This window comes from Humulus lupulus, chromosome 4 (assembly GCF_963169125.1).
Source record: "Humulus lupulus chromosome 4, drHumLupu1.1, whole genome shotgun sequence".
In the NCBI taxonomy this organism is placed as follows: Eukaryota; Viridiplantae; Streptophyta; class Magnoliopsida; order Rosales; family Cannabaceae; genus Humulus; species Humulus lupulus.
In genome coordinates, this window is record NC_084796.1 from 38241861 (window position 1) to 38264801 (window position 22941).

A 22941-nucleotide genomic window follows, 5' to 3' on the forward strand; every position below is an offset into this window, starting at 1 on the left:
ATCTTTTTTTTTTGCAGGGAAAGTATCCAATATTAGTAAAATAGTAATTCCGCGCAATTTTGTCACTTGGGATTCCGTTAGTATATTTTTTGGTACACTTGTAAGGCCCAAATTAATACCCCATTTTAATTTATTTAAAAACCCTTTTTAATACAATTTTGATATTTTCTTATAAACTAATTTTTGAAATTAGGTTTTGTTGACTGTCTTTTTCGCTATCAACTTAATCTAAGAGCTTGATAGAAACTAAAAGAAAATAATACAGAGATTTTACGTGGTCCAGGCTATAATAGAGCCCTAATCATGAGTCTTTGGTATTAGTGAGTTTGAAGCTTGTTTGAGCCAGCTTCAATGGAGTCTCAAGCAGCGTATATATTGCTCTAAGTTTACAATGCTTAACTAGCAAAAGTTATGAAGCTTTTATAAGGAGATATCTCAGCCTTATTTATAGAGGTATGGGTTATTAAGGCCTTTAATGAACAATTAATACAACATTCCCCATTATTTGGGGACTAAACTTCTAATTAATTTCATAAGGATGCACTAACAAAGACCATGGGCCCAAGCGGATCGCACGGGGCCCATTTGCAGAAAGCTGCCTACCAACTTTATGGGGAACATGTATCTAATTGTGTCAAGATACGACGCACATTCGCCCATGTCAGGCGACGTTGTGGGAAATGTCGATTGTCGAGTGTACGATCTTAACACCACTACTCGAGGCTCACCAAAAGTTGTCAGATGATCTTTTGGTGGGCCACAGCTGCGGCGATTGATACCTGGTAGCTACTTCAAATTCGAGGACAAGAATCCTAGACTTGGGATATTGGCGAATGAAGAGAATGAGGACCATCTGAATGGTCATCGGGGCGTGACCTTACCTGGAGACATCCACGCCTTGGAGACGGGTCATGGGAGGTGGCCTCGCCTAGAGACATCCGCGTCTCGAGGACAGACCTCGGGGCGTGGCCTCACTTGGAGACACTCGCATTTGACCAGATCATAACACAAAACCTTACTAGCACTCAAGGAGCTCAATTACTCCTCTAATGAATACCACATGTCCTCTATTGAAAACACAGACAACATTTTCCCCCCAAGTCTTCACTTGTCTTCGAGTAGTGGAGATTTAGACTGAGATGAGTAATTCAAAAGGTCTTCGGGAAGAGACGTTTGGGCTTTCATGGGGCCACTCTTGTAAAAGGTAGCTTGTCGACTCCTATTGTTGGGCCCATCAATCTGTGCCACTAATAAGGAGTCCATTCCATACTCAAAATGTCTAATTCGTACCCTAGGTGTCCTTTTGCTCTAGACCCGAGGTGTCCTTTTCCCATCCTAATGATCACGATCCACGCCTCTTGAGTTCTAATCGTTGGATTGCTCTCGAGTGCCTATGTCGTAGATAATCAATGGTCGGGGTGGAGTTGCTTCCACCCCAAGCTGTTTGAGTATAAAACTTCAAGAACTGTCTCTCAGAAATTACTTTTAGCATTTGAAATCCAAAACCTCTCTTCCTCTTCACTTTCTTGTTTCCCAGTTTTCCCAATTTCCGAGTTCCCGACGCCCTGGATGGTTGGCGAGAATCATCATACTTCTAGTCAGACGACAAATAGTTTTTCAAAGTCCAGACTCGCTTCAACACTTACAAGCATTTCATTTCGTGTAAGTTTCACTTCTGTCTCCTGTTTGGCTTGGAGCACATTTTTTAATTATGTTGAGGGTTTTAGACGCATGTCTAGCATTTTGAATTTTCTGCACTTCAGAGGTCATTTTGACCTTTTTTGGGCACATTTTGACGTTAAAAACGATCAAAATGGCCCTTACGCTCTTTATGAGACTTTTCGAATTTCTGGACATCCGACCGGAATCTGGAAATTTCCCGGTGGTGCTCTCCGGCGGCCATCTTGTGACTCCGAAGACACCCCAGTCCCCTTAGAAATTTTCCTTCTCATCTTCCCGAGCAATAGTCTTAGGGGTTCTCGTCCTTGGCCTATTTTCATCGGGTCATGACGCTAGCTGCTTGGTTTCTTGTTTCAGATGTCTGAGAAGCTTCAAAAACTACACCAGCAGGCGTTCTACACGTTCGACTTCGAGATACTTAAGATGACCCGAGAAGCAGGAAGACTCCCCAAGAAGAGAAAACAGGCAGAGAGTAGTCAGGCTCTTATGGTAAGGGAAGATAACTCCTCGGCGGTGAAGAGGCCTATCCAACACAGACTCTCGGAGGAAGAGGCAAACTCAAGCCCTTTGTTGTCGGACAATGCATATACCATCGCGAGTTTCGAGGCGGAGGTGGACCCCAACAAGCTTAGACACCGAGGAGCTATGGATAGGATTGTAACCCACCATGGGGTGGACACCACTGCGATGTGGGTGCGCCTGTCTCGGGAGGACAAGAGAGCGCATGAGAGCATCCACGACCTCGGGGCCTGGAGCGCGTCTCATCTTCAAACTGGTGCAACTTTGCCATTGCACCAGTACTATGTCAACTTTTTAAATTTTTTTGGCATAGCTCCATTCTAGCTATCCCCGAACGAATATCGGGTGCTGGTCGGGCTATACGTTCTGTACAAGAGGCAGAATTAGCCCTTTCCTTCTCCAGCTAAGATACTGTACATCTACATCTTCTGACTGTGCCCAAAGAAGGACGAGCGGGACGAGTACTATACACTGATGAAGCATGGACCCGGGGATGAAGTACAGGGCCCCGTGAGGCAACAAGAACAACACAAGGGACTACAAGGACCACTTCCTCTAAACAAGTGACTTCCCCACGCGGACCAACCCGACTCTTCTCCTGGACTTCACCAGGGTTGGTAAGTGTGGTGGGGTTTATGCCCTAATTAAAATCCAATTTCTTTGTAATCTCATTTATTATCAATAAAAGAATAGAAATCATTTTTTTTTACTTGGTCAATCACTTTGCTCACATGTTTTATTTTCATGATTATTTGTATAATATAAACTTCTATTAAATCTCGAGCATATATATAATCTTATTTATAGTGACGAAATCACAGTGGAATATAAATATGATTATATATTCAAATATAAGTTAGTCCTAAGATTAGTCTGTGCACAGGATTTACACTAACTTGCCAATCTACGACATGATCTACTTGCACATTGTAATATTATATTCTTTCCAGAACATTAGCAAAGTAGATAAGATCGGATGTATTTGTTACATCAGCTGAACCGATATTGACAGTAGATAGGATAAGTAAACATATCATTATTATCTATTCTAGTCATATCATATAGTTGATCATAGGTCAATTCAATCTCAGTTCTGAGTGGTTAGTATTCTAAACGATTGTATTATTTGAGTTCTTTGACTTGTTCGTTACCAGCTTACCTTACGAACTAGCCCATACTTACATCTTAGGAACTCGATAATATAATTGAGTGGGAGTGTTAATCATAGATATGAACATCTATAGCTTCTGATGAAGAAGTGAAATGATGGTTTCCTTTTATTTTGGTTCAAGGTGTTAAATGATAGAGATCTCATTTCAGTAATTAATATTAGTTTACTGAAATATCATTTACAAGGAACTAAGTGTTTTAAGGATAAAATACAATGAGGGGTAAAACATTATTTTAGTCTCATCTCATTGTTAACCGTTTATAGAGGATTTAGTGACAATTATGGTTGTAACAATGGATAATTAGTAACGTATCTATATTGCTTATAGAGCGTTCTATGAATTCAAGAGTGTAATTCTGAGTCTTTAGTGGAGTCACGAGGAATTAATAAGTTAATAAATTTATTTGTTAAATTTATGATAACTTATTGGAGCTTGATTTCATAGGCCCATGGTCCCCACTGTACCTTGGATAAAATCATCTCGATAGTCTCAATTAATTTTTTAATTATCAATTAGAATTATCAAAGTTGACTAGGTCAATTTTGTATAGTTTCACAAAGTTATGTAATTTAGAGAAGAAAATGGAAATTAGGGAAAATTTATTAATTAAGATAAATTGGTGTCTATATTAATAAATAAGTTTAAATCAAGGTTCAAATTATAAATAATTAATTTGATAAATGATTTAAATAATTATTTAATTAATTAATCAATATAAAATAATACAAGCCTTGATTTTAAGTCCAACGAGCTTATAATTAAAAGGGAAATTTCATGGGCCTAAAGCCCATGATAATTTCGACCTAATGGCTGATATTATCTATTATTTTATTTATTTTTTAATTAAAATAAATGACCTAATTGAGTCTATAAAAGGAATGCTAAGTGAGAGATTAAAATCACTTGTTTTTTAGAAGATCAAAAGATCTAGGCTTGATGCTCTAGGTTTTAGATTCTCTCTACAGCATAAGTCATTTTCTAAGCCTCAATATTCTTTTTATCTTCTTCTCACTGTATCTATCTCATGTGTTGAAAATTGTCCACTCTAGTCTAGGTGATTCTAATGATACTTTGGAAGGTTGTGAAGAAAATTGAAGAACGGTTTAGTTTATTGGTGATACCCTGCGACAGAAAGGATACAAGGGTTAGAGAAACTGAAGGAATGACTCATTCATTCCGCTACGTATAATGTAAGTGTTCTTATCATTATTTCTGTTTGAATTCAATTATAGAAACATGTTCTAGGTTGTCTCATATTAATTTGTTTAATATAAGATTTACATGAAAATAAACAAGATCATAAATAAGTTTTCCCAACAATTGGCCTCAGAGCCTTTGGTAATCTTATTTTCATGCATGAACATGGTAAAATTGAATTATTTGATGTGTTGAGTAATTGGATGGATTTCATGTTTTTTACGAAGCATATTGAATTTTATGTGATTATTAGCATATTTGGGTTATTTTGTTGTGTTTTCTTTGAAAATAATTTTTATATAAATGCTTTATTTGATGTAAAACATGGTAAAAATTATTTAGAAACGTTTTTGGGTTGAAAAATTACACAAAATTTTATCAAAAAAAAAATTCGGGCTCTGGCCGCAGCCTGCGATTAATTTTTGTTAAAATTTTGGGCTCAGGCCGCGGCCATTTTTTCATAGGCCGCGCCCTCCGAAGATTTTTTCTTAAATTTTCAGGCTCTGGCCGCGACCATTTTTTTACTAGTTGTGGCCTGCGATGAATTTTTTCTTAAAATTTGAATTTTGAATGTATTTTTTAATGGGTTAATACAAAAATATTAGATCTTTTCTATTATTAAATTTTTTTTTAAATGCGATATTTTTGTTGTTTGATCTTTTAAAAAATAGATATTTTCTACAAAGATTCAAATTCAAATTTAAAAATAGGTTAACTAATTAATTTTAAATATTTTAATATATTAAAATATTATGATTAAGTTATCAGATATTTTTTAATACTTGATATATTTTTTTAAAATTTTAATATTTTAATATATTAATATTTGATTATTCTATGTATTTTAATATTTAAATTATTTGAAATTTGAAAATTTGTTGACTAGATATTTTTATAGATATTTGAATTTGTTTAACTGTTTAAGATATTTTTTCAAAAATAGCAGATGATATTTGTTTTAAAAATTTATAACTGGTTAAATTTTTAAAAATATCACGTTTTTCAAACCAATTAATAAAATATTTTGTAATAAATGAGATTTAAATTAACTTTGGTTAATTGTTGATAAATCATATTTAAATTAAATTAATATCTTTCAAATTAACCTAAACCAAGTTGATTGTTGATAAATGAAATTTAAATTAACTTTTGTTAATTGTTGATAAATTTTATTTAAATTGACTTATTTTTGTAAAAGTTTAATTAATTCGAATTTTGGATAAATTCTAGAAAATTAATTGTGATATTTTTGCAAATGTAATAAATTGTGATATTTTTGCATAAATTCATAGATTCGCTCATATAGTAACATGATTAGGCTCATCCAATTATAACATGCTTGTTTGCACTATATGTGTTATTTTTGCAATTGGGCTTGGATGGATATAGTGACTCATATGTTTGCTTAATATATGGATTTTGCCAAATAAAATATTCGTAAAATGATAGGTTTTATTTGGGCCCGTTAGAAAATATAAAGTTTAAATTCATCTCTTGTAGGTGGTTCCACTTGTGAAGTCTCATTTGTTTTGCATAACTATAGTGGGTCTAATCAATTAATAAAAATTAATAAAATGAATGTTTAAATTCCTGTCTTTTGGACCTTGTATGGAAGTATGAAGGTCTTAGTAGTGGGAACGACATACTGGACTCAACCTTCCTTACAAGCCCAATTGTTAAGACTCATTTGCTTGAGTTGGACTTAATTGTATAGGTTCATTATAATAGTTAAACATAAATATTGATTAGCAATAAATTAATTCTAATTTAATTGAATTTGTTTCCATGTGACGCTTTAGAATTAATAGAAAATTATAGGACTTTGGTTTTAAAATTTTAATCTTATAATTTTTTGGAGAACCATAGTCATTAATTTTCGAAAAATAATAATAAAAATATTAATTTTATAATGAGCTTATTTTAAGAATTATATTCGATCTCCACTGTTGGTTTAACAAGGTCGATAGCTTAATGGGGCCTCGAGACGCTTTGATTCGTCCCCTTACGGAAGGTGTTCATTAGTTATTTTGACAATGTTAAATTTCGAAAGATAGATAATTATATGTCAAATTCTATTAGACTCACCCCTACGGTGACTACTAGGACTAAATCTATTGATTATCGAAACCGTGGGTCTAGCTCATAAAATAAAAAATTTTGTTTTCTTATTTTGATCGAATAGTAAGTTGTTAATAATGGTGTCCATTATTAAATGAGTTTACAAGTTTATTTAACTAGTGGTATATTTTACCCTCACCAACCAGGATAAGGATATCAAAGATTAGTTAAAAACCTAAAGAAATAGAGATATGATTATTTTGGTACTTTTTCCATATCTTACATAGTTATGGTATATGTTGTGCTATTTCTTGAAATCAGAGTGAATAGAAGTTTTATTGAGCAAAAGTGATTGATTTCTATTTTATTAATAATTGATAGTTTTAAGTATAGTTGTGTCTACTCCCATCCTTTCTCAACTTTCTATGGAGAAACTCACTGGAGAAAAATTCCTTAAATGGAAGCAAAACATCAACATTGTGTTGATTGGTGACAACTCCAAGTTCGTCATGCTGAGGAATCCCCAGAAGTTCCAGCTGAAGGAGCTACCAAGTATGTGAGGGATGAGTATGAGCGTTGGCAGGCGACTAACAACAAGGCGCGGTACTACATGTTGACTAGTATGGTCGACACTCTCAAGAAAAAGAGGGAGAATGTTGAGACGGCCTAAGAAATCACGGATCAGCTCCAAGACATGTTTGGTGCCAAGTCAGTGCAGGCTCGTTTTGAGGCCACCAAGAGCCAATGCTCAGATGGCACCTTCTCAATATGTTCACGATCATCTAATCAAAATGACAAAATACTTTTAGGAAGTTGAACTACATGGAGCAACAATAGATGAGAGAACTCAAGTCGGCTTAATCCTCAACAGTCTCTCTCCAGCTTTCCTGCCATTCACCACCAACTATGTGTTGAATAAACTCAACTATGGTCTGATGTAGCTCATGAAAGAGCTTCATACTTTTGATTCTATCATGGGTGGACCATGTAAGGGAAGAGAAAAGAAGACAACTACTATTGCTGTTGTTGAACTAGCTAAGGCTGAAGCAAACAAAGCTTCGTCTTCGAAAGCTGCAAACAAGAGGAAAGATGGACAAAACAACAACCCCAAGCCTACAAAGGCTGCAAAGACGAGTGCACAACCAATTGCACAGACGCCTAAGGGGAAGAACAAAAAAAACAAGAAAGGTAAAGGTAAGTGTTTTCACTGCAAAAAGAAGGGACATTGGAAATAAGATTGCCCCAAGTTTCTAGTAGCGAAAAATAAAGGTAATGATTATAGTTCATATATCTTAAAAACATGTGTTTTAGAGAATGATAAATATGTTTGGATTATTGATTTTGGATCTACTAACCATGTTTGTAACTCTTTACAGCTTCTTGAATTGTGGGAGGAAGTGGACGAAGACGGCTTAAAGCTTGGAGTTGGGAACGGAGCGTTCATTATAGTCCAAGCTAGAGGAAAAGCTCGCCTGAAGTTCGGAAAAAAAAATTTAATTTTGAAAGATGTATTTTTTATTCCATATTTTAGTAGAAATTTTATTTCAATTTCCATGTTGCAATTAGAACAATTTGTTATGACTTTCACAAGTTTTAATATATCTATTTCTTTCAATGGATCACAATTGTGTATTGCATGTTTGGAAAACGGGCTTTATATTCTGCGACCTAACAACCCCTCACTCTTAACAAAGATTTATTCAAAGTAGTTAAACCTAGGACTAATAAACGTCAAAAGATGGATGACAATAACATGACATATTTATGGCATTTGAGACTAGGTCACATTGGCTATGATAGAATTCAAAGACTTACAAAGGACGAGCCTTTGAGGGAACTCACCTTAGGTGAATTACCTATCTGTGAATCTTGTCTAGAAGGCAAATTGACCAAGCGTCCATTCTCTACAAAGGGTGATAGGACCCAAGAACCACTTGGAGTTGTGCATAAAGATGTTTGTGGACATTTGAATGTACAAGCTAGGGGTGGTTTTGAGTATTTCGTCACTTTCATTAACGATTACTCTAGATACTCATGTCTTTACTTAATGCATAGGAAATCAGAAACATTTTCAAAGTTTCAGGAATTTCTAGCAATGGCTTAGAACCAATTAGGTAAAACGTTAAAGATCTTGTGATCTAATAGGGGTGGAGAATATTTGGATATGCAGGTCCAAGATCATTTAACTGAACTTGAGATTTTATCACAACTTACTGCCCCGGGTACTTCGCAACAAAATGGTGTAGTGGAACGCAGGAACAGAACTTTATTGGAAATGGTTAGATGCATGCTTAGTTACTCAACTCTACCAACTTTGTTCTGGGGACATGCAATTGAAACCGCGAATGACATTCACAATGTCGTGCCATCTAAATTAGTCCCCAAAACATCTTTAGAATGCTGGAATGGTCGTGAACCTAGTTTACGCTATTATAGAATCTTGGGGTGTCCTACCCACGTCCTGAGGAAAAAGGAAGGAAAGCTAGAGCTGTGAACTGAAGTTTGCATGTTTGTTGGCTATCCTAAAGGTACTCGGGGTAGACTTTTCTATAGTCATTCAGAAAAGAAAGTGTTTACTTCTACGAATGCTACTTTTCTGGAAAGTGACTATGTCCTAAACTTCAAACCGCGCAACAAAGTAGTTTTAGAGAAGATGGTTGAAGAATTGACTCCAACCAATGCTCCATCATCATCAACGTAAGTTAATGATGAAATTCCCACTCTTCATGTCCAACCGACGCAAGTCAATTTAAATGATGAAAGTACCACTGATTCTGAGCAAGAAGTCATGGAGCCTCATCGTAGTGGGAGGGTTTCTAGGAACCCAGTTCACTATGGTTTGGATGGTGAAACCAATATGGTTGTTCATGACACTAGTGACGATGATTCGTTGTCTTTCAAACAGGCAATGGCTAGCCCTGAAAATGAACTATGGCTCGAAGCCATGAAACAGGAAATAGAGTCCATGTACTCAAATTTTGCCTGGGATCTTATGGAAGCACCTAATGACTTTAGGGACATTGGGTGCAAGTGGATCTACAAGAAGAAATGAGGTGTAGATGGAAAAATCGAAACTTATAAAGCTCGATTAGTGGCAAAGGGTTATACCCAAAAATAAGGCGTGGACTATGAGGAAACTTTTAGTCCAGTAGCCATGCTCAAGTCCATTCACATCCTCCTATCCATAGCAGCCGCTCTTGACTATGAGATCCGACAAATGGACGTCAAGACAACTTTTCTTAATGGGAAGCTTGACGAAGTCATTTATATTGATCAGCCAGAAGGATTTAAAGTAGCTGGACAAGAAAGAAAAGTTTGCAAGTTGAATAGGTCCATTTATGGACTTAAGCAAGCTTCTCGTTCTTGAAATATTAGTGTTGTATCCTATTTTTAGCATGAGTTCATTTACTCAGCTCGGGTACAGCTGGCAGATAAATACATGGAAAAATAACCAACTAGAATATCTGCTTATTATCCATGTGGACAGATCGGGATTCATAAATATCAGACATGGTGTTAGGTGTCCTAAGTTTATCGCGAACTAAGAACATGATGATTGTTAAGCACGAGCTCGAAATTAGATAACTGTCGAAGCACGAGTTTGGAGGAGATATCCAGCTCGTGACGATTCAACTATAATGCATATTCTGGGATCCCCAGAGACTCGAGATATGTTTATACATTTATTTATGACCAGGCTGTCATATTTATTCTGTTATCAAATCATATCCCCATATAAATGAGAATTATTTGTATTGAATATAGACATTATGTAAATGTGTGATTGACTCACGTGGTTACCCAAACATATCCATGGAATTCCCCTATAAATACTGGGAATGTTGGACAGGAAAGGGGGAATTTTTCTATAATACTGAAACTCTGCCAAAATAGTGAGAAACAATAATAATAGTGACTCGTGGACTAGGTGGATTTTAACCAATGAACCACGTAAAAGTTCTGTGTTCTGGAGTGAATTCTTGATATTTTCATTACGGTTTACCATTACGCACTAATCTGCCCTTATTATTTTTTAATACACTGTTGGCGAAAAACCGCGTCAATAGTTTGGTGTTTTCATTGAGAGCAAATTAGTGCTTCACAAAAATCCCAGTTGATTTCCATCATGGTGCTCACTTGCTCAATGCACGATAATGAGAGAGAACAACCTGATGGGTAGGAGGCCCATCATACCGCTGTTCCGGATGAACGTGGACCTGAGATTCAGCAACGTTCGGAAAAACAACCGACGGATCAAGGCGACACTGGGAGTTCGACGTCATTACCGCCAAACCCAAACCCAGACTACCTAACTGTCGTTGAGATGGAGAACATACAATTGAGGAGCCATCTCGCTAGGGCAAACAAGCAGATTGGGGAGGTTTTGGCTCGGTTACCCCCTCTTACAACCAACGTTAATGTCGAAAAGAGGCAAAGTGGGTCTCATAAGTCCCACATGAATAATCGATCCAAACCGAGTCGATCAGTCAAAACGACCACTCCAAGTTTTGTACCTGCAGGGCAAAATTACCAGAATGCTTGACCCAGCAACCATCATAGGGGTCGTTAGCAAGTCAGTCGGTCGGTTAGGACTGCAACCCTAAGTTCGGTGCCTTCTTTACAGGTCCCCAGGAATGCCCATGACAATCCATGAGGAGGGGCTGAAACAAGCTCACGAAGACAAAATGGTCCAACAAATCCTCCTACCCCGCAATCGGATCACCAGGCATAAAGAACTAGAGACATTGGAGTAGAACAGAGGCAAGCTAATTTAGTCCATCCTGATGGAATGAGGATAGCCTCACCAATAAGGCATCCTCTATCACCTATAAGACATCCAACCCACCCCGTCCTCAACGGGATATTCCAGCTCATGGAGACAGTAGGAGAAATCCTCCCCCATCGGCCAATACTTACGTCCCATGAACACATGTCGAGAATCCAGGTCCTCGGCCCCAGCCGTGAGCTGTAAGCTTCGCAAACAGGAGTTACTGGACTGAAAGCCATCGTAGCGACAGGTCCGAAAGTGACCTAAGGAATCATTTGAGTTCAACACAAAGCCCTCGGTATGATCCACAACCTGATTTGCACGATCTTCTGAACTCGCAGAAAAGGTATCCAGTTCGGGATTGAGATATTAGCTATACTCAACAAGAGGGAGGTCCGTCCATAGTACGCGATAACGGGAATGCCCCGCAAAACCAAGCTCGAACTTGGAGGGACAATAACCCGTCAAACGCGCATGATAGGATGGGAGCTGTTGAACAGCCCCCAGCTAACCTAGGGACTAGGGACCAAACCCTCGAGAGACTAGCTCTGATGGAAGAGCAAATGAAAAAACTCTTGTCCGGAAAGGAAAAAGACGATTGCGACTCAGACGAAAAGATCAAGCCTTTTGCCCCAAATATTGCGGCGGTGACATATCCTGTGGGTTTCAGAATGCCACACTTGTCGAAATTTGATGGAGGTGGAGATCCGTCAGATCACCTCGGAATGTTCAACACCATGATGATGGACCACAATGTTGGGCTCGACCTAATCCCGCTCTTGTTCCCAAATATCCCGGCTTTTGGTAAGGAAAATAGGATAGATTTTATGTGCTTATATGTTATGATATGTTTATGTTATGATATGTTGATGTTGATGTTATGATATGTATATGTATAATATGTCTTGTAGTCCTTGGGCATATGACTTGTTTAGATTACAAGGCCCAAGAATATGTTTTATAGTCCTTGGGCATATGACTTGTTTAGCTAGCATGCCCCAAGAATTTATGGGCATATGACTTGCTTAGCTAGCAAGTCCCACAAATTTATGGGCATATGACTTGCTTAGCTAACAAGCCCCAAGAATTTATGATGGCCATTAATATTGTAGTCCTATACGATATATGATTTTTTTTATAGTCATATGTTTTATAGTGTACATTTATGATGTAGTCTTATGCTTATAATTTATGTTATATGTTGTTAGTAGATTTTTCCTTGCTGGGCATTAGGCTCATTCCTTTATTTTAAGTGTGATGTAAGAAAATGATTATGGTAGGCAGAAGGATTCTTGGCAGCTTGGCTTGTGTGTTGAGGATGAGTGAACTGCGTGTCGATCGAGGATGACGTCATTTAGTCTTTTGAATTATGTTTCTTTTGTAATTCCGCAAATAGTATTTAAACAATTGAATTAAAGTTTATGTTTTATGTTTTATAAATAATGGGATCCCATACCATATCACATTTTATTTTATACTTTATGTTATTGATATAATATTTATTTTGGGTTTTTTTAATAAAGTTATGTTATTTCTTATGTTTGTATCCAATAGTAGTAGCTATGTCTAGTAGTTTTAATGGTCCAAGGTCTTAGAAATAGTTGGGTCATTACAATTGGTATCAGAGAAATGGTTCATTTGCATGAAGTTCTCATTGATGCACACGCTCAAGCTCTGAATCTAACCGCCAATGTAAGTGTTTATGTTATAGTTATTATGTTTATGTTATTAGCTAACGTTTTAGCCCTTATGTTTTCAGTTAAGAATGGATGGAGCCTTGACCTATGAGGAGCCATTAAGGCATTAAAAAGGATTAGAGAGCCAAGGAATATAGTAGGATTGTTAGAAAGAATCACTCGGAGATTACTCTTATTCCATAGGGAGATAGTTCACCTCCAAACTACTAAGCAAATCATGATGAGAGCTACGGAGCAATATGTCTTAGTAATTAGGCTTTTTAAAGATTATACTTCTGTAATTTCAGCATTAGAAGAAATATGGGAGACTATACACGATGAAGATGAATTACCGGTAGCTATGAGATATTATTTTCTCATACTTAGGTTCACCTCTAAGATGGAATTCCAATTCACTAATGAGCAAAAACATAGAATCTTTACGAATCTTCCCCGAGGAAATTTTGAAGCTCAAATTATGAGGAGATAGATGATGATATGTTAGATGAAGGGTCAGATGTAGAAGATCTTGATTTTTAGATTAGTTTATTTCTTTATTTTATTTATTATCTTTGCATTTATGATTGTACTTAGTGAAAACAGTTTTCCAAATGAATATTATTGTTATTTTTGAATGACATGTATGAGTTTGATTTTTTTACAATCATAATAAATAATGACTAAGTTCGGTGAGGGTGTATACAAATCAATGGACCGGGTTCTATATTGAGAGTTAGGGGGCCATAGTAGTGGGAACAATTTTACTTGTGACGCCCCACGTCACTATGGCTGCTTTCTGGAATGACGACTGGCCCTACAAACCAACACGAGTCTTTTCAGCATGCTTTGTCCTCACTCACATGCTTCCTAGGAAAACTTCCCAGGAGGTCACCCATCCCTAGATTACCCCAGGTCAAGCACGCTTAACTTTGGAGTTCTCAAGTGATGGGCTACCGAAAAGAAGATGCATCTTGTTGATATAGGTAGTACCCTTCAATCCATTTAAGCCCTCTTCAACTGTGTAGTCCCATACCTACACAGTCTTAGAATCATTACACTTGACCTTCCCCAGGTGGTGTGGGATTGCACAGCTTACCTGGTCTTTCCCCTTACGGATCACAAGATTCTGACTGTCACATTACTGGTCCCAGCCCTCCCTCAATATGGTTAACTTTGGAACAACGACGAGTTTCGAGCCTGAGAATTAAGTCATATAGGATGATTAGAAACAGACTTAGAAAATAATAAAGATGGCTTATTTTTCTAAGTATAGAAACACACCCTAATTATAAAGAAGGCTTATATAATTCTTCATAAGAAATCATAATTAATAGGTCTGAGTTATGTTTGCTTAGCTTAAGTTTTGCCTTAAAGCCTATTAGGTTAAGTTCTAACATGTTTTTCTCGACTGTAAGAACTCTGCTGAAGATGTCGCTTAGAAGGTCTGCACGCACCTATACCAATGCCTCCGACGTTGCTCAAGAGACTAATGTAGCCCCTCCAGTTCGTAGAAGGGGAGCGTGTGCTACCACTGCTGCTGTTAACCAAAGTGCACCGCCGCCTCCTGTTGACAACAACACAGAAATCATCAGGCTACAACAATAAGTGGAAGAACTGTTGCAGCAACAACAACGACAACAGGCTCAGCTGCAGCCTCAGAAAATGGTACCCCAATAAGTAGGTCCTTATGGGGGATGGCCAATGGCGAACTATGCACCCTACCCAGCTCAGTACATGGAGCCATTCTACTAGAAGTTTCGTAAGCAACACGCTCTAAACTTTGAAGGGACAACAGACCCCTTCGAGGTGGAAGAATGCCTCAGAAATGTAGAGCCGATCCTAGCGCACATGAATCTTGGCAACGCGAACTACATATCCTGCGTTTCATCTCTACTAAAGAAGGATGCTAGAATATGGTGGGACCTAGTACAGCAGACTCACGATGTCGCCACTATGACATGGACAAGATTTGTGGAGCTGTTCCACAAGAAGTACTACAACTCGGCAGTCATCGCTACAAGGGTTGAGGAATTCACTAGTCTGAAGCAGGGCAACTTGACGGTAGCAGAGTATTCTCGGCAGTTCGATCGACTAGCCAAGTTTGCACCAGAGTTGGTTCCAACTGAATTTCTGAGGGTTACCAAGTTCGTTAGAGGACTTAGACCAAAGATTGAGCTAAGGGTTAAGCTAGAAAATCCTGGTACTATTACTTATGCCTATGTTCTAGAAACGACTATAGAAGTAGAAAGGCTTTAGGCAAATGTTAGTAAGGAGGAGGGCAGTAAGCCTGACCCTAGCAACAATAATGGTCAGAAGAGAAGGCATCCTGACAATAAGCAATCCGACAATGATAAAAGAGCACAGACGAACAATGGAGGTAGTAGGTCGGGTTATGTAGAATACCCGCAGTGCTCTAAGTGCCAAAAGAAACATCTTGGTGACTATCATGCAAACACCAAAGGATGCTACAATTGTGGTCAGGAAGGTCACCGGAAGAGAGAACGTCCCCAGCTCAAGCCAGAAGAGAAAGGGGACAACAAGATGGTTCCTGCCAGAGTCTTTGCCTTGACCCAGGGAGAAGCTGAAGCTAGTAACAAAGTGGTCACAGGTCAGATTCCTATCCTCAATAATGTATGTTCAGTATTATTTGATTCGGGAGCCACTCACTCGTATATCTCGTTAGGAATGATAGAGAGAATTAGACAAACCTTGTGAAATATTTAGAACTAGGTTTGTGATAGAATTGCCTTGGGGTGAAATAGTCCTATCATCACAGATAGTGCGAGGCATACCGATCAAAATTGAGGACGTAGAACTAGAAGGAGATCTGATAGAATTAGAGATCAAAGACTTCAATGTGATAATGGGCATGGATTGGCTAGCAAGGCATGGCGCAACCATCGACTGCAAACGCAAGAAAGTGATGTTCGAGATTCCTGACGGTCAGAGACTATACTTTATGGGAAAAGTTTTAGGACTACGTATGCCGCTTATTTCATCTCTCAAGGCTCAGAGGATGATAGAAAAATGATGTCACGCATTCTTAGCCAGCGTCACGAATGTGGTAAAGGAAACACCACTAAAGGTTGGAGACGTCCGCATCATAAAGGAATTTCCAGAGGTATTTCCTGACGACTTAGTAGGGCTGTCACCGACTCGGGAAATTGACTTCACAATCGAACTAGTACCAGGCACCAAGCCTATCTCAAAGGCACCATACTGGATGGCACCTACCGAACTCAAGGAGTTAAAGACGCAGCTACAAGAACTCTTAGACTTGGGTTTCATTAGACCGAGCCATTCGCCATGGGGAGCACCAGTTCTATTTGTGAAGAAGAAGGATGGAAGCATGCAGATGTGTATAGATTACCGCGAGCTGAACAAGGTAACAATTAAGAATAAGTAGCCGTGTTGAGTCTAGTTTTTCTCATGTTTAGGTGGTGTTTTAGGTAGTCTTTTATATCATTTTTCTTTCATTTAGTGCGGGCTTATGCTTTTGTTTGTTTGTTTTGCAGTTTTTGTGAATAACAGGAAGATTTGAGTATTTGGAGGAAAAATGTCCAAAAAGAGAATAAATATTCAGGTTTTGATAATATTTTTGACAAAGGATGGATCTCAACATGATTTGGATGCGTTGGTGATTTTTCGGGCTTAAAAAGGCATGAACTGAAAAATTGCTTAAGGGCCGCGGCATTAGCACTGTAGAACCGCGGCTAGCCTTTGAAACAGAACCATTGTTTTGGAGGAGAGACTAGAGCCGCGGCATGGCTAAGGAGGGTCGCGTCATAGAAGGGCCCAAACCCCAGAAATCAGAGACACGGGCCGCGGCATGGCTTTGGGAGAGCTGCGGCCTAACAGTTCAGATCCGTGAGAATTTAAGACACGGGCCGCGGCATGGAACATGTAGAGCCGCGGCTCGCCTCTTCAAAAACTGAAAAGATTAGGTTTTATGAGGAAGAAAAAAATGAGAAAGAGGAGAGACAAATTTTTGGAGAGTCTTGGAGGCTAAGAAGGCTGGGAGAATTCAAAAACTGCATGTTTTTCATCTATTTTCTTATGTTATTTTTAAATCTCTTTGTGATTAGAATTACAATTATGAACTAATTTTCTATTTAGGATTTTTAATTGAATCACTTGAATCCCTATTATGAATTAATGAAATTTCAATTTTCTTCTTCAATTTCTTTTCAATTCCTTATAGCCTGTTCTTATTGATTGATTATTGATTGGCCATCTATAGTCATTATATATATGTTTTTTAATCAAAATCTGAGAAGTGCGATTTGAATTTGCTTTGGTTATATTGGACATAATTCTAATTTGGAACGAGAGTATCTAGATTAATTGTGTAACTATTTATTGAGTTGTTGAGATTAATGCTATCTTTGTGATTCAATTTACCATAGAAATATAGGAAATTGTCACTTAGGTTGAGTTTATAATTCATAATATGATTATAAGCTGCTTGTGTCAACTCGTTAATTGAATAGGCAGAAATAAGAAGAATTTAGTATTTTGTATTAGGGAGTGATAGGGAGGATAGTTGATGAGATTAAATATCCTAATTATTATTTCATTGTTTAAATCCAAGGTTTTGCTGTTATTCGTTGTTTTATTTAATCTTTAATTATTGTTTTTGCATTTTATATTTTATTTTGCTTTGTCTATAAGAATCGAAATTCTAATTGACCAAATAGAAAAATAGATTAATTGACTGGTAATTGAGGATTCAGTCCTTGAGGACGATACTTGGTTTTACCAAGATTATTACTAAATTGCGATACGTGCACTTGCGTAGCATATAAAATTCGTAACAAGTTTTTGGCGCCGTTGTCGGGGACTGAAAACTATCAATATCAGTCTAATTGATTTTATTTCTAATTTGGTTATTTTTGTCTTGTTTCTAATTTGTTTCAGCTGCGTTTCTTTGTAAATTTCAGGTGGTTGTGTTATATGCATAGCCGAAGAGGGGCAGGTAGTCTTGTTCCTGTAAATCCTGAAATTGAGAAGACGTGCAAACAAAACAGAAGAAACAAGAGGTTGGCTCATCAGATGGTAGAGATGGCACAAAATGAGAGGAATAATGAGGTTCCCAAAGTTCTGCAACATCCGGTTCAGAATCCTGCTGCCAGAAGTCCGAGAGACTATGTATTGCCCACTATAACGAGAGTACAGAACTATATAAGACCACCGGCGGTGGAGGCCAATAATTTTGAGATTAAGCCGGCAATTTTGCAAATGGTGCAGTCCACTGTTCAATTTGGTGGTTTGCCTTCTGAAGACCCCCATATGCACTTGGCAAATTTCCTGGAGTTGTGTGACACTTTCAAGTACAATGGGGTCAGCGATGATGCTATAAGGTTGAGACTCTTCCCATTTTCTCTGCGGGAAAGAGCTAAGAGCGGGCTTAATTCGCTTTAGGAAAACTCTATCAATACTTGGCAAGACCTTGCTCAGAAATTTTTGGCTAAGTTTTTCCCTCCCTCGAAGGCTGTTAAATTGAGGGGAGAAATTAATAATTTCTATCAGACGGATGGAGAGTCATTATATGATGCTTGGGAGCGTTTCAAGGAGTTATTGAGGAAATTCCCCCACCACGGTATAGAAAAGTGGATGCTGGTTCACAATTTTTATAACGGGTTGTGTGGTACAACGAGAACGATTATCGATGTTGCAGCTGGTGGGGCGTTCATGAGTAAGAGTGCCAATGAAGCATATGAGCTGCTAGAGGACATGGCCACAAATAATCATCAGTGGTCTGAGGAGAGGTCATCTAGGGTCAGAAAGGTAGCTGGGGTGCATGAACTTGACGCAATCACTGCTCTAACAGCGCAAGCGGCCTCATTGACAAAACAATTACAACAGAGCACTGTATCTGCTAATGCGGGTCAGATGGCAGCTAGGTGTGAAATTTGTGGTGGTCCTCACTCTATTGATCAGTGTCCTGCCAGTAGTAGTAATAACATTCCTATGTACCAAGCTCAGGTTCGAGCTGTGGGAAATTTTCAGAGGCCATTTAATAATCCATTCTCTAATACTTACAATCCTGGGTGGCAAAATCATCCTAATTTTTCTTGGAGGAACAATCAGGGCCAACAACCTCAGTTTCAAGGCCAATTTCAGCAGAATATACCTCAGCCACCAATGCATCAAGCCTCTTCATCACAATAGCCTAGGCCTCAACAATTAATGAATCAAGCTCCACTTGATAGGCCTAATGCATTGCAAGCTGCATTATTGACCCTCACCAACACTCAAACTTAGTTCATGACAGAGACTAGATCTTCTATCAGAAATCTGGAAATACAAGTGGGGCAGTTGGCTAATATGCTTAATAACAGACCGCAGGGTAATTTGCCTAGTAATACTGAAGTCAAGTCTAAGGAGCAAGTTCAGGAATTTACTCTGAGGAGTGGTAAACAAATTGAGCAGCCTAGGGTACAACAGTCAGTGGTTCAGAATGAAGAGATGTGTGAACAGTCTGATACAATAGAACAAAGGGTTACTGAAGACCACCAGAGTTCAGAAAAGTGTCCTCCAGTTGTTGAGGACCAGCCAGTTCGAGTTCCATATCCTCAGAGGCTTAGCAAAACTACACTGGATAAACAGTTTTCTAAGTTTTTAGAGGTGTTTAAAAAGCTGCATATCAATATTCCTTTTGCTGAGGCCATAGAGCAGATGCCCAGCTATGTGAAATTCATGAAGGAGATTTTGTCCAAGAAAAGGAAGATGGAGGAGTACGAGATGGTGGCACTCACTGAAGAGTGTAGTGCAATATTGCAGAGGAAGTTGCCCCAAAAGTTGAGAGATCTGGGGAGCTTTACTATACCTTGCACCATTGGAAAATTTGAATGTAAACATGCTTTATGTGATCTGGGGGCGAGTATTAATCTAATGCCCTTATCTGTGTTTAGAAGACTTGGTTTGGGTGAGGCAAAACCAACAACAGTCACTCTACAACTAGCAGATCGATCGGTGAAACATCGACGGGGTATTATTGAAGATGTTCTTGTGAAGGTGGATAAGTTTATTTTTACTGCTGACTTTATCATTTTGGACATGGAGGAGAATATGGATGTACCTATTATTCTCAGTAGACCATTTCTAGCCATAGGCCAAGCTCTCATTGATGTTCAAAAGGGAGAGCTTAAACTTAGAGTCCAAGGAGATGAGGTGGTATTTAATGTCTTCAAGGCCATGAAGTATCCGGTGGCAAGTGACAGTTGCTATAGTGTGGATGTGATAGAGAAGGCAATCTCGAAAAGAAGGGTGGGTAGTGATGCTTTAGAGGCAGTGTTAATAGGTGATGAGGTAGATGATGATGATGCTGAGATGAGAGAATATGTAAACTGGATCAATTCTTACCAACCATACTAGAAGAAGTTTGAAGAATTAGCAGAGGGGCCTAAAAGACCACTAACATCCATTCAGCAGCCACCGTAGTTGGAATTGAAGGCTCTTCCAGATCATTTGTGTTATGCATACTTGGGAGAGAATGAGACTTTACCTGTAATTGTTTCAGCTGACCTTTCAAGAACAGAATTGGAAAGATTGTTGAGGGTTTTACGGGATCATAAATTGGCCATTGGGTGGACATTGGCGGATATTAGAGGAATAAGTCCCTCAACAGTAATGCATCAAATTTTATTGGAGGAGAATAGCAAGCCATCTATAGAGGCTCAGAGAAGACTCAATCTAGCCATGAAGGAAGCTATACTTGAGCAGATTCTTAAATGGTTGGACGTCGAAGTGATCTACCCAATTTTTGATAGTGCATGGGTGAGCCCAGTACAAGTGGTACCTAAAAAGGGTGGTATGATCGTGGTAAAAAATGAAAACAATGAACTAATTCCAACGAGAACTGTGACGGAGTGGCGGATTTGTACTGACTTAACAAGCCAACAAGGAAGGATCATTTTCCTTTGCCTTTCCTTGATCAAATGCTTGACAGATTAGCAGGCCACAGATACTACTGTTTCTTGGATGGGTATTCAGGGTACCATCAGATTGCTATTGCACCAAAGGATCAAGAGAAAACAACATTCACATGTCCTTATGGCACATTTGCTTTCAGGAGAATGCCATTTGGATTATGTAATGCTCCAGCAACATTTCAACGGTGCATGATGACTTTATTTTCAGATATGGTGGAAAGGTGTATTGAGATCTTCATGGATGATTTCTCTGTTTTTGGCTCGTCGTTTGACCTCTGTTTGGGTAACTTGGAAAACGTGTTGAATCGTTGTGAAAAGGAAAATCTGGTGTTGAATTGGGAGAAATACCATTTTATGGTAAAAGAGGGAATTGTTCTAGGACACAAAATTTCTAGAGATGGTATTGAGGTGGATAAAGCAAAGATTGCAACAATTGAGAAATTACCACCTCCGGTGTCAGTAAAAGGTGGGAGAAGTTTCCTTGGCCATGCGGGATTTTATGGATGATTCATCAAAGATTTTTCCAAAGTGTCTAAGCCTCTCTCTTCACTGTTAATGAATGGTGTGGTTTTTGATTTCAATGAAGAGTGCCTTCATGCCTTTAAGGTACTAAAGGAGAAACTCATATTTGCACCTATAGTTGTGGCTCCAAACTGGGACCTACCATTTGAATTGATGTGTGACGCTAGTGACTATGTTGTGGGAGTAGTTTTGGGGCAGCGTATTGATAAGGTATTTTGCTCAATTTATTATGCTAGTAGAACTCTCAATGATGCACAGTTGAATTACGCCACAACAGAAAAAGAGTTGCTAGCCATAGTCTTTGCTTGTAACAAGTTCAGACCCTATCTGATTGGTAATAAGGTGATTGTGTATACTGATCACTCTGCTATCAAGTACTTGATGACTAAGAAGGACACAAAGCCTCGCTTAATTAGATGGGTTTTATTGCTACAAGAGTTTGATATGGAGATTCGCGATAAAAAGGGTATTGAAAACCTTGTAGCAGATCACTTGTCTAGACTAGAAATAGAATAGAGTCAGAATGAGAAAGTTGTGCAGATCAATGATTCCTTTTCAGATGAACAGTTGTTTGGAGTAAGTAAAAATTCTGTTGTGCCTTGGTTTGCAGATATTGTGAATTTCCTTGTTGCAAAGGTTGTACCTCCTGAGATGACAAGGCAGCAGTTGAAGAAATTTTACTCTGAGGTGAAGCATTACTACTGGGAGGAACCTATTCTCTATAAGCATTGTGCGGATCAAATTATTCGGTGTTGTGTACATGAGGATGAAATGCATTCTATTCTTTCCCACTGCCATAACTTTCAATGTGGTGGACATTTTGGAGCCACAAGAACAGTAGCAAAGGTATTGCAGAGTGGTTTTTATTGGCCAACTTTATTCAAAGATGCTAACGTTTTTGTGAAGGCTTGTGATCGGTGTCAGCGCACGGGCAATATCTCTAGGAGAAATGAGATGCCTCTCAACGTGATTTTGGAAGTCAAGCTGTTTGATGTTTGGGGCATTGACTTCATGGGTCCGTTTCCACCGTCGTACAATAATGAGTACATTCTGTTAGCCATTGACTATGTGTCCAAATGGGTGGAAGCTGCTGCGACAAAGACCAATGACAGTAAAACTGTGTTAAACTTTCTCCATAAACACATTTTCACTCGTTTTGGTACACCCCGAGCTCTCATTAGTGATGAAGGGAGTCATTTTGTTAACAAATAACTTAATACAATTTTAGCTCGCTACGACGTATACCACCGCACTGCATTGCCATATCATCCCCAGTCAAATGGTCAAGATGAAATTTCAAACAGGAAGGTGAAAAATATCCTTGAAAAGACTGTGGATAGTTCAAGGAAAAACTGGTCAAAGAAGTTGGATGATGCACTATGGCCTACAGAACAACGTTTAAAACACCGATAGGT

General features: G+C 38.3%; 1 non-coding gene across 1 annotated transcript; it reads right to left on the bottom strand.

Moving 5' to 3' along the window:
* Positions 1–18566: 18566 nt before the first annotated feature.
* On the bottom strand, positions 18567–18673 carry LOC133833519 (small nucleolar RNA R71). Its single transcript, XR_009892895.1, has one exon. It is a non-coding gene; the product is annotated as a small nucleolar RNA R71 (small nucleolar RNA).
* Between the last annotated feature and the right edge of the window lie 4268 nt (positions 18674–22941).